We start from the raw sequence: 12,828 nt of genomic DNA, 5'->3' as shown, positions 1-12,828 counted from the left end.
CAGTTCCAAGCACTGTACATTCTCAGTCATGTTACAATAAAATAGGTTTTTTTCCCCCCATTTTGACTTTGATTCTTATGATCGTGTGTAAGTATCCAGGGTTGCAGAAACATTCTGTGTATCAGCAGGAAGTCAGGCCATTTGAAGGAATCAAACTGCTAGTTTTTGAGGCATTTTACTGCATAATATGAGACTATGATTTTGTGGTAGGCAATTCTAAGATTCTCCCTAATGATTCATACTCTTGTGTAAGCTCTTCTCTGAGTTATATGTGAAACAGGTGAATATAATAAGATATGAATATGATGAGCTATGACTCTCCATGATTAAGTTACTAACCTTTTAGCCTATTCAAAGATAGATTATCCTAAATGGTTCTGACTTGATCATGTTAGTCCTTTAATAAAAGGTCTATCGGAGATATTATCCTGTTGGCCTTAATGGAACAAAGTTCCATATGTGGAGATGCTGGATATGCTCAAATAGCTGAAAATAGACCCTAGTTGACAACCATCTGAAAAATGAGATCTCACTACTTTACCCATAAGGAACAAAGCTCTACCAAACACCATTGAGTTTAAGAAAGGACTATGAACCTTAGATGAGATTACAGACTTGGCTGGAAGCTTGGATTTCACTTTTTCTGACCCTAAGCAGATAAACAAGCTATATTGTGCCTTGGGTTATGGTGTAGAGAAGTTGTAAAACAGTGCAGAGCTGTTATTTTAAGCTGTTAAGTTTGTGGTCTTGAAGGAGCAAACTGCTGGTATTTTAGCAAAATAAAAACAAAACAGCTTTCAGATTTACTTTATGTTCACATTCTTGGGAATCCCATTGACATTTTATTCTTATACCTAGAGCCTTGAGGTTCAGTGGATTAATTAATATGGTCCTTCAAGTCAAGGTCTTTGTAAATCTCACCAAATGACTGTGTATGACTATGCAAATGTGAGGTGCTCATTGACCACTAAGGGTACTTGGTACCTTGCTAATAATGTAAATAATGTGCACGGCACACTTTTGGGCATGCGGCCATTTAAATGAGGTTATCTGGAACCCTAATGTGATAATTGGTTGGGTTTATCATCCTATTTAGCTGAAAATGAACCATTTCAAATGTGAAAAGGGGAATCTTACAGCAACCATGAAAGAATAGCTCAGGGGTGGAAGAAATAAGAGCCAGGGGTGGAAAAAAATCCTATGAACCCAGAATCCATACATAGAGAACTTCTTGATTCTGGAGACAGAGAGCTGTGATGTCAGAGTTGGCCAGAGAGGAAGAGAAGCAGAGCAAAAAAAATGGTGGCAGCAAAGACAAAGGCAGCAGAAAACCGAAAGCTGCATGAAATACAATAGTGGGATCCTGAAACCATATAGCAGAAGATCTGAATGCCTTCAGGCAGGGACTCATTGGCAAGGTGATTAGAATACCTCTGGGCACTTAATGGAACTAAATTTGTCACCCTTGGAGCAAGAGCTAAGCATCTTTGCACTAGGTCTTACTGACAGACAGGAATGCCTCTACATACTTATCAGCCATGCTAAAAGAACATTTAGCACTTGACTGAGCAGGACAGAGGCCAAGGATGCATTGGGCAAAGAAGCCAGTGATTACAGAGTGGCCTGTCTGTGGACACAGCTGAGAAAAGTCTGTCCTAGGCAAAGAACTATATATTTAGCATTCCTGGAGCTGAATTATAATCTTACTTCCCTAATAACCCCATAATTGTGAGCATTGTCTGTAAATTCTGTATGGTCTCTAAAATGCATTCTTGAACTCAGCAGAGATGTAGGGAGTGCAATGGGGGAGACAATTCATGTCAAAATTGGTAAAGAAAGTTGGAGATTGACGCCTGTTTGACCTCAACCAAATAGGAATCAGTCTTCACCTGTTGATCTTAATCTTTGTGGTAGTTACATAACCTGGTGTCAATTCGAGGATTCAGAGTGAAGGGGTGGAGTCTAGGCTGTCAATCAGGTCATAGCCAATGAGGCCTCTATGTGGACATGACCTTCTCCTGAGGATTCTGGAACTCCAGTATTCCTCCTTGGAGGTGAGAGACTCTTTCTCTCTCTGTCTCTCTCTGGGCTCACTCCCTGCAAGATATCCCTGTGGAGAAGACATATGGAGAGAGGCTGATGGAGTCAGACCTCTGGCAGTCCTGAGATGCTTACAATGCCATTGGATGCATAAGACTTCCCACCCACTGGCCTGTGATCTTCCTGCATTCAGCATCATTGCAAGTGTTTCATGAGTTTGAAGGGGACTTTATAGATAGGTTTTGAACATATGGGCTAATATCGGACTTATGGACTTGATCTGGCCTAGACTGGGATATTTTCTCAATATTCAACTACTCTTCTATATAATGCTTTTTTTTTTTTTTACCTTTTTATTAGGGGCCCATACAACTGTTATCCCAATCCATACACACATCAATTGTGTAAAGCGCATGTAATGCTCTTTCTTATAAACATATGAGTGTCCATGAATTTGTTTATCTAGTCTACCCCGACTAACACAATGTTCCTCCCTGTTTGTTAGAGGGAGTTTCAATGTCACCACCGCAGCGTTTTGATAAGTCCCAAAGAAATTAAACCCTCAAGCACACACACACACCACCACAACCACCATGACCACCACCACCACCACCACCACCAATCAATGGTGAAAAAAATAAAGGGCAGGTGAAATAACCTCCTAAAGTCATGTGAGAAAAATAAAACTTTCTATTTAGAAGAGAACTTGCGAACTAAAATATTATACTTTGTTCTTTCTTTGTTTCCATACTGAGAGGAATTCTTTTCATTTAATTCTTGATGCTATTGCAAGGTCAGGCTCTGCAATATCTGGAATATGCCCAGACCACCTTAAATCTTCAAAAGATAACATCCATGTGCCAGAATCCTCTGAGCTTCCGGCTAGTGGTTCTGGTCCATGCTGTACATCACCATATGTGAGAAGATGGCAAAGCAAACCCCAAATCCAGGCTGTTTGTTTGGTAACATTTGTTAATCATCTATAGACAAAGCCGTTTTCAGAAAACCTGTAACTGATCAAAATCTTTTAGATCAGTGGATAATAAACAGTGCAGCAGCATTCACATATGAAACAAGAAGCCCTCATAATCATCGAGGGCAAAATTCCATGAAGAAGAAAGGTATCCCTATGAATCATGTTGCCCAGGAGATCACCGCAGAAGCCTTCACCACATTTGATTATAGACTATGCATGGATGAAAGCTATCTGAGAGATCTGACTAGAAAAGGTAAACAAGTTAAAATTGAAGTACTTGGAAGCTATGATCCACAAAACCAAATTATTATTGAAGATCCCTATTATGGGAATGACTGACTTTGAGACTGCGTACCAGCAGTGTTTTAGGTGCTGCCAGGCATTTTTGAAGAAGGCACACTAAAGCTGCACCCATTCACTGCTGTTAAAGGCCAATCGTGATAAGCACCTTCCTAGCGATGTTCTACATTATCAGTCAGCAGATATGTTAAGGTGTAGTAATGTTAGTTCTATAGCTCAAAAGCGCAGCTAGTTCTTCAATTTCTTACCTGAAAAAGAAATGTAGATGAAATCATTTGTGACTGGGCGAAGAATAAGTAAAAATAATATGATATAGAAAAAAAAATAATCATTTTATTGGGGGCTTGTACAATTCTTATCACAATCCATACATACATCCATTGTGTCAAGCACATTTATAGATATAGAAAATTTTATGGGATACAATAAATCTCAAATTAGTTGAACCTCCCACTTTAGCCTCTATAAGGAAAATAGTAAAACAACAAAATATGTAGAAGGGTTTGCATATGTTTTGTAGCAGGATATTTTCTGCTGTTTGGCAGGTACAAATCTAAGGACTACCTTCACTTGGATATGCTTAATTATTATGATAATAAATAATTAAGTAAGACATCAGTTTAAGGTCCAGGCTACCAACATCTGGGCCAAATGATACTTAAAGAGTCTGCTTCATCTCTCAAATGATTTACATGGATATATTAATGAAGGACAAGCACTCCTTACTTACCTATCAACTACCTCTCATCTTTTTATCCCAAGACCTTTTATTGAATAATATTCCACAACCACAGGAGCCCATGGTCTAGACAACGTGTATTTTAATTTACACACAATATTAGTGTACACTTTTATGTTAAAAGAATAGGCAAAGCTTTATGGAAATAATCTTTAACACCTTTGATATTTAATTTTTGTCTAGTTTACTTCTTAATCGAGCCAGTTGATTTGCTTCTTTTTGAATCACTTTGCCTCTGAAAATTTCATGTATCAAAAGAACACTTAATGCTGTTTAATCTTATGGTCAGTTTGACAAATATATCTTTTTTAATATGCACATTGGGTCAAATGTCAAATAGATAAATTGGCTTAGAGTGAGGGAGAAATATTTTTTAAAGTTTGGAGAATCCTATTATGTGAAAGTCCTTAAATATTGATCTTTAATGAATTCTTTAATTGTTGTTAGATGCCATCCCGGCGGCTCTGACCCATAGCAATTCTATGAACAGCAGAATGAAACACTGCACAGTCCTGCGCCATCCTCACAACTGCTCCTATGGCTGAGTCCATTGGTACAGCCAAGATGTCAATCCTTCTCCTTGAGGACGTTCCTCTTTTTAGCTGCCCCTTCCCCTAACCAAGCATGATGTCCTTTTCTAGGGACTGGTCTCTTCTGACAACATGTCCAAAGTATGTAAGACAAAGTCTTTCTATCCTTGTCTCTAAGAACACTCTGGCTGTACTTCTTCCAAAACAAACCAGTTTGCCATTTTAGTAGTCCATGGTGCTTTCAATATTCTTCTCCAGCACCGTAATGCACATGCATCAATTCTTCTTTGATCTTCCTTATTCTATGATTAACTTTCATATGCATATGAGACAAATGAAAATACCATGGCTTGAGTCAGGTGCACCTTAGTTCTCAAAGTAACTCTCCTGCTTTTCAATACTCTACAGAGGTCTTGTGCAAGAGATTTACCTAATGCAATGTATCATTTGATCTCCTGCTGCTTCCATGAGCATTGATGAAGTTCTTTCATAAATTTGTAGGAGAATATGAATAAGTTCTGTGTACTTTGAGATCACTGCAATCTCAAAATTATTTGAACATATAATAAGGAAAGATTGTTTTCAGAATATGCTGGGCAATATAAAAATATTACTTGGAAAAAAAGCAAATGTTTTGAGAATGATGAGGGAAACAAATGTACAAAAGTGCTTGACACAATGGATGTATGTGTGGATTGTGATAAAAGTTCTAAAACCCCCAATAAAATGATTTAATAAAAATTTTAAAAATTAAATTAAAACATTTTTAAAAGCCTTCCTCAGAATATAACAGGAATCCATTTTCTAGTCTCAGTTCCTATATTGGCCTAGAGGTCAAGAACAATTAAACTTTCTTTATGCAGATGTTTGGAGAATCATTTAATATATAGACTAGTAGTTTCTAAATTTCCATAAAAGATTTATGGCTACCTGGTCCAAGAATCTTACAATAAGCATCTTTATTTGTTGGTTGTTTTGAAAGTAGGTCATGTGTCACACAAAAAAATTAAAGTCAGTTTCAAATTTATATTTCTTCCTATTTTAACCACTCAGACCAGTATGCAGATCTGATAGGCAAGGAATCTGGAAAGTTTTTAAGGCTGTGACTCTTTTCCTTTTTAATTTTAAATGTATTTAGTTATTATATTTTGCCTTTTATTTGTGGAAGATAATACATACAAACAAAAGTCCCTTATATAGTTGCACACTGCAATAAGTCAAAAGAGTAACACATGTATAAGTTTTCTTCTCTTTTCCTTTTCCTACCCACTCTCCCTTCTTACCTCCTTTCCCCTGTCCTCTCTGCCCTCCCCCACCCCTGCCCCACTCTTGATCTCAACATATAATCTTCAAACTCTTTCCTTTAGTATGAAAATGTTTCTTTCTTTTGCTCTTTTTCCTTTCTAGTAATGTCATAAAATATGTATCTTTAGGAGATTGGCTAACTTTGCTGAGCATAATGTCTTCCAATTGTGTGCACATCATGAAGTGTTTGACAGACTTGTCATTGATTTTTAAGGATGTATAATATTCCATTGTGTGTATGTACCAGTTTATTTATCCATTCCTCCACAGATGGGGTTGTTGATTGTTTTTTATCTTTTGCTGTTATAGAAATTGCTGTGATAAACATGGGTGGGCATATATTTGTTTGTGTTTTGGTTTTATATATATATATCAAGTAGAGATTGCAGGATCATAAGGCATTTGTATTCGAATTTGTTTATGGAAGTAATATACTGTTTTCCATGGTGACTGTACAAGTCTGCAATACCACCAGTGATGTTTAAGTGTTCCAATCCTTCTGGATCCTCACCAGCATTTATTTTTGTATATATATTTTTTAATTTTGCTACAAGTGTCCATTTGAAATGCTACCTCATTGTTTTTGTTTTTTCTCATTTTACTAGGAGCTCTTACAGATATTCTAACAATCCATAGTTCAATTAGATCAAGCAAAATTTTACAACTGCTGCCACCAACATTTTCAAAGCATTTTCTTTCCTCTTGAACTCTTTGATATCAGCTACCCTTTATCCCCTCTCTTCCCCGCCCTACCCCCATGAACCCTTAAATATATATATTTAACCCTTAAGGAACTATATGTGACCTCCTCCCTGGGGGACCTCCTGCCTGGGGGACAGAGAACCAATTTATAGACTATAAAGGGCTCATGAGGGAGGAGGGAGCGGGGAGGGAGGGGAAAAATGAGAACCTGATGTCGGGGGTTTAAGTGGAGAGAAGGTGTTTTGCGAATGATGTACAAATGCGCTTTACACAATTGATGTGTGTATGGATTGCGATAACAGTTGCATGAACCCCTAATAAAATGTTTAAATATATATACACACACACACACACACACACACACACACACACACACACACACGGGGTTATACAGACATCATTGCTATTGGTTCCCCTTGCCCACCCCACTCCCCTCTCTTCCCGTACACTCAGGGTATCATTACTCCAATTTCTATTTGTGAAGGGTTTATCTCTCTTGGATTTCATGCATCGAACGACCTTAATTATACAAATGCTCATGCACAGGTCTCACAAGATTAAAGAGGTAAAACTAAGACCATAATAGCAAGAGAAGGAAATATTAAAGAACTAGAGGATAGTTATGTGTTTCAACAATGCCATACTGCACCCTTGATATATCATCCCTTCCATGTGGCCCTTGTGTGAGGGACTGCTGAATTGTCTTACAGGCGGCCTTTGGGTCTACACTCCTTCACATCAATTTGATTGTTTATTTTTGAATTTCTGATACCTATTCTCATCTACACCTCGTGATCACACAGGCTGGTGTGCTTCTTCCATGTGGGCTTTGTTGCTTCCCTGCTAGATGGCCACTTGTTTAACTTCACACCTTTAAGACCCCAGATGCTATATCTTTTGATAGCTGGCACCATCAGCTTTCTTCACCACATTTGCTTATGCACCCATTTTGTCTTCAGTGATTTTGTCGGGATGGTGAATATCATACTTTGTCACATTATTAGGACAGATCATTCTTGTAATTAGGTCAGAGTTAAGTAGAGGCTGAAAGTCCATCTGTTTCCTTATTGTATTTACATACAGTATACCATATATACATACATACATATATACCAATACACATATTTTTACATAAATATATACATATCCGTATTTATACCTATATATGATTTTTGCCTTCTTATTCTTTCCTCTTTTTCTTTTGCCCTGTCCCACTATCATGTTTACCCATCATTCACCTCTCAGTAATTCCTCTCATATACATTTCAATTGACCAAACACAACCAGGAATGCTACACTCTCTTCACTGTCAATTTTAGATCCCTTGAGGTTCCCCTATTCCTGTTACTATTTGCTCATTGCTCCGTTCCCCCCATCTCCTCCTCTCCCATGCCCTAGCCCATCCATTGGTCCATTTCTGTATCCTTAGGATTGCTTATCCTGCCTTGCTTATATAGATAGACACCAAGAGAGAGAAAAAAATGAGACCATACAAACAGTTCCAAGTCTGTTGTCCTGACACAGAGTAGATAAGTATCCCTCCGTTAAATAGTGATGAGCAATAGGGTCTTGTAGAAGACGGACCCTCAGACACAAATGCTGAGGACTAAAAGGGTATAAACGCTCTTAGGTAAGTGGTATTGGGATATGGATCCCTGAAAGAAAAAGGGATTGGACTGATGGATTATAACAGGGTCTCATTGTTTTTCTCTTATAGCTATGAATGTGACCATTTCTCCATATGATTGGTAGCCGGCTCAATGCCCTCTATAGTAAATTGTCTATTCATGCCATATGCCCATTTTTATTTTTTACTATTTATGCTTTTCTTATTAATTCTTCTATAGATTTTTGATATTAAGCCCTTCTCTAATATATCATTGACAAACATTTTCCCCCAATCTCTGGCTTCTCTGTTTTTTGCTCTTTAGATAAAGTCCAGTTATACATAAATGTCATACTTTTAGAAGGTACCAAGCCTCTATTTTGTCTTCTGTAGTGTGGATGTTTTTCATTATGTTTGGTAGGGTATTTGTGCCTTGTATTAGAGCCCATAAATTTGTTCCTATATTTTCATTAATGATCATTATGGTTCTAGGGTTTACATTTAGGTCTTTAGTCTATCTTGAGTTTGTTTTTGTACATGATGTGAGGTATGAGTTCTGTTTCTTTCTTTTGCAGGTGGAGATGCAAATTGTTCAGCACCATTTGTTGAAAATATTTTTTCTCCTTCATTTAATGTGTTTCAACCTTTTATATAAAATCAGGTGTTGTCTAGTGCTTTTTGTTGTTGGTTTTCCTTTCTGGGATCTGGATTCTAAAACATTAGTCTGCAAATCTACAATACCAAGTTGTGGTTTTATATAAGACTGTTGATTTCTTTTAGATGTGTTTTGTAGTTTTCTTTTTTTTTTTCAGAAGAATAAAGTTTATTATGAACATTACAGCAGAAAAAGTAATAAATAGTATAAAATATAACATAAAAATCCATCAGATATTTGGATAACACGTGGTTGTGCTTCAAGAGTATTTGTAAAATATTGTTTAGAAAGTTGTCATGGATTGAATTGTGTTCCTGAAAAATATGTCATGCTGGCTAGGCTATGATTCTAATTATTGCAAAGCTGTCCCCCATTTTGTGATCTGCTGTCATTCACCCTCAGTGGCATGAGGTATTTTATTTAAATCCTGACCTAGATATCTATCACTTGTCTGCCATTTTCTCATACAGCTGTGGCAGGCACAGCTGGAAGCTCTTCCACCAGTATTTCAAACACCAATGGGGTCACCCCTGGGGAACAGGTTTCAGTGGAGCCTTCAGATTAAAACATATTACTAAAAACTGATTGAGGGGTAAGTCACTGAAAACCTTATAAAAACAGCATAAAATTGTCAGATGTGGTATAGGAGAACCAAGTGAGAGAGAAAACCAGGACTGAAAACCCTCACTCATCTGTGCCAAAAACGTTGAAAAGAGCTACCTTGCTAAATGACTGAAAGAGTTTCATGTGTGTGCTCATTCCAAAGAAAGGGGACACTACAAAATTTGGAAACGATTGATCAATATCATTAGTATATTATGCAATACCATTTTGCTGAAAATAATTTTAAAAAATGATTGCAGTCCATTGACATAAGGTTGCCAGAAATGCATGCCTGGATTCAAAAGAGGATATGGAATAAAGTATATCACTCTTGATGGCAGATGAATCATCTCATCTGCAAACCAAAATGCATTTACTTGTGTTTCATTGACTATGCAAAGAGATTTGACACTGTGGATAATAACAAACTCTTTATATTATTTCAAAGAATGACAATTGAAGAATACTTTACTGTGCTCATTCAGGATCTCCACAGAACCACACCCACACACACCCACACCCACACACACACACACACACACACACAAAACAATCTTTCAAACAGAGCAAGAAAATAATTGATGGTTTAAAATATTTAAAGGGTTCTGTAAGCTTTGTGTCCTTACAAAATGTATGCTGAAAAAATAATGCCAGAAACTTTACTATATCAGAAAAACATGGCATAAGGATTGGAGGAAGTTTTATTAACAATCTGCAATATGCCTATGACACAACTTTGCTTGCTGAAAACAAGGAAGCCTTAAGCACTTAATGAAAAAAATTCAAGACTGTAGTTTTCGATATAAAGAAAACAAAAATCCTTACAACTATACCAATGAACAACATCATGATAAACAAGCAAAAGATTGAAGTTGTCAAGGATTTCCTTTTTGGCTGAGTTTCACAATCAATGCTCCTGAAAGCAGCAGTCAAGAAATCAAATGATGTGTCGCATTGCACAAAACTGCTGCGCAAATTTAAAGTGCTGAAGGGTAAGAACAACACTCAGAACTAAGGTGCAACGGACTGTGGGAAACAGAAAGATTTCTCCCTAGTTGTCTCCCCCAAATATATGTTAGACTTAGGACACTGCTCTTAACTAATGGTAAATGATTGCCAAATTATCTCCCTGAAGACTCCAGCCATCCAGAGCAAGCAGACACCATTGTTTCTCCCACAATAGGCAGGGTTCACTCCCTGCTGTTAGGGACAGTGGATTGCTACCCCTGAAAGTTTAGGCTAAATAAAGTCTCCAGATCTCAGACATCATAAATCTAGGGTCCATTATGAATCTAGGTCGGCTCATCTTGTCACATGATGCCCTTATTCCTTCCTCTTCCAACAGCATATGAACCCCTAGATCACCACCCTCCCATTGCTGTTTTACCTATAGCACAACCCTTTCCTGTGACATATGTCTGCACCTGTAATTAGGGGGCTTGCATATTCCCAGAGAATATATAAGCCCTAGTTAACAATAAATCTCTCTCTCTTTCTTCACATGAACCACCAAATGAGGCTGAGGTGAGCATGCTACCATGAAATGTGTCTGACTCCATTATTTCAATCTCTCTTCTATCTCTAATGCTCTCTATGACTTTACTATACTTTTTACTTATTATCACTGTACAATTGTGCCTACCAGACCTGTGAGGGTGTGTTAGGGGCTGGCTCCTTGACCAATGCCATTGGTCAATGACCAAATGACCAATGCCATTGCATTTTTTAAGTTACCTCATATGCACAGGAAAATTGAACATTTCCCTTTGGTAAATCCAGGCATTTTAGTAAATTTTTGTTATAGCAATACTAGGTAACTAAGACAACAGTAATAAAACAAAAACAACTCTGTTGTTCTAATTGGTGTTAGAAAACTAAGGGATAATCTAGCAGATAAGACGCTGTTAATGAATTAATAGCTATAAAATGCCTATCCTTACCTAGTAGATTCAAGGCAGACTTCCACTAAAAATTTTTCTTACTTGAAATTGGAAAATATTGTTTCATTTTATTATAAATTTTATGAATCTAGAGCAAGGAAAGAAATGAAGTGGAGAATCTCAGTATATTTAAGTCAGATCAAACCATTCCTTGACAATCAGGGCTAGGCCATTGTTAGTTCAGAAGTCTGTGTACTTTCTACCATTTCAAAACCAGCCTAGGCCTCTTTCTTTCTAACCCCCCCGGGTCATAAGTTACAAAGACTCTGTCTTTCCTTATCAACTGCTTGTGCAGCTCTTCACTAATGATCATGAACCCATGGTGGAGACTTCAAAAGTATAACTCCATTCTTATTCCTGTCTATATTATCAGAATTAGCCAACTGATGCTAACCCAGTGTCTCATTGTCCTCTTACAAGTTTGTTAATTCCTTAGGACAGCTCACAGAATTCATGGAGACAATGATCTATTGTATGAGATTTCCAAAATCAGTGCCCTTGAATTACATCAGGATAATAGGTAGTGCTTATTTCCCTTTAAATTTTCAAATCCTCAGAAAGATTTAAGTACATAACAGAATTTCTTCTGTAATGTCAATCCCTCCACAGACTTTAGTACATAATAAAGGAAATATTAATCTGTGATTAAACTAAAGCTTAAGGGACAGTCTTGGCATAGATCCATAACAGAAAGTCCCTGAGCAGTTCTCAGGATGCTTTAAGATAATTATTTGTGACCACTCCTTCCTTGCTGCAGTCACATAATCAAGATAAACAGCACAAAAAGCCTACATTTGTGCTTTCAACCAGTTATTACAAAGCCCCCATGAAGGTTGCTGTTGTTGACTTCCCCGATCTTCCAAATTCCAATTAGAACGATGTGCTGTTAGTCTTAGATTTTATCTCATAAATATTTCTCTTCACTGTGTAAGAGCACTTGATTTCATTTTGTGATATCAGATATCAAAACTGCAACCAATTTTTAACTTTTTTGGATCTTCAATAAATCTATGTATTTATTTATTTTTTTAAATTATTTTATTGGGGGCTCGTACAATTCTCATCACAATCCATACATATATCCACTGTGTCAAGCATATATGTACATTCGCTGCCCTCATCATTCTCAAAACATTTGCCCTCCACCTCAGCCCTTAATATCAGTTGCTCATTTTCCCCCTCCCTCCCCACCCCCCTCCCTCATGAGCCCTTCATAATTCACAACTTATTATAGTTTTGTCATAAATTACACTGTCCGACATCTCTTCCCACCCTCTTCTCTGCTGTCCCTCCCCCAGGGAGGAGACAATACCTAGATTCTTCTAATCGGCTCCCCTTTTCCACCCCACATTCCCTTCACCCTCTAGGCCTTGCCCCTTTCACACCTGGACCTGAAGGAGTCATCTGTCCTGGATTCCCTGTGTTTCCAGTT

General features: G+C 37.5%; 1 pseudogene; it reads left to right on the top strand.

Annotated features, from left to right (window-relative positions):
- The first annotated feature begins 2,965 nt into the window (after positions 1–2,965).
- Positions 2,966–3,419, top strand: LOC115872030 (annotated as a pseudogene).
- The last annotated feature ends 9,409 nt before the right edge of the window (positions 3,420–12,828 follow it).

Source organism: Echinops telfairi, unplaced genomic scaffold (assembly GCF_000313985.2).
Source record: "Echinops telfairi isolate 266 unplaced genomic scaffold, ASM31398v2 ScPeMD7_7419;HRSCAF=8457, whole genome shotgun sequence".
Lineage (NCBI taxonomy): Eukaryota > Metazoa > Chordata > Mammalia > Afrosoricida > Tenrecidae > Echinops > Echinops telfairi.
This window is presented reverse-complemented; position numbering and strand designations above follow the sequence as displayed.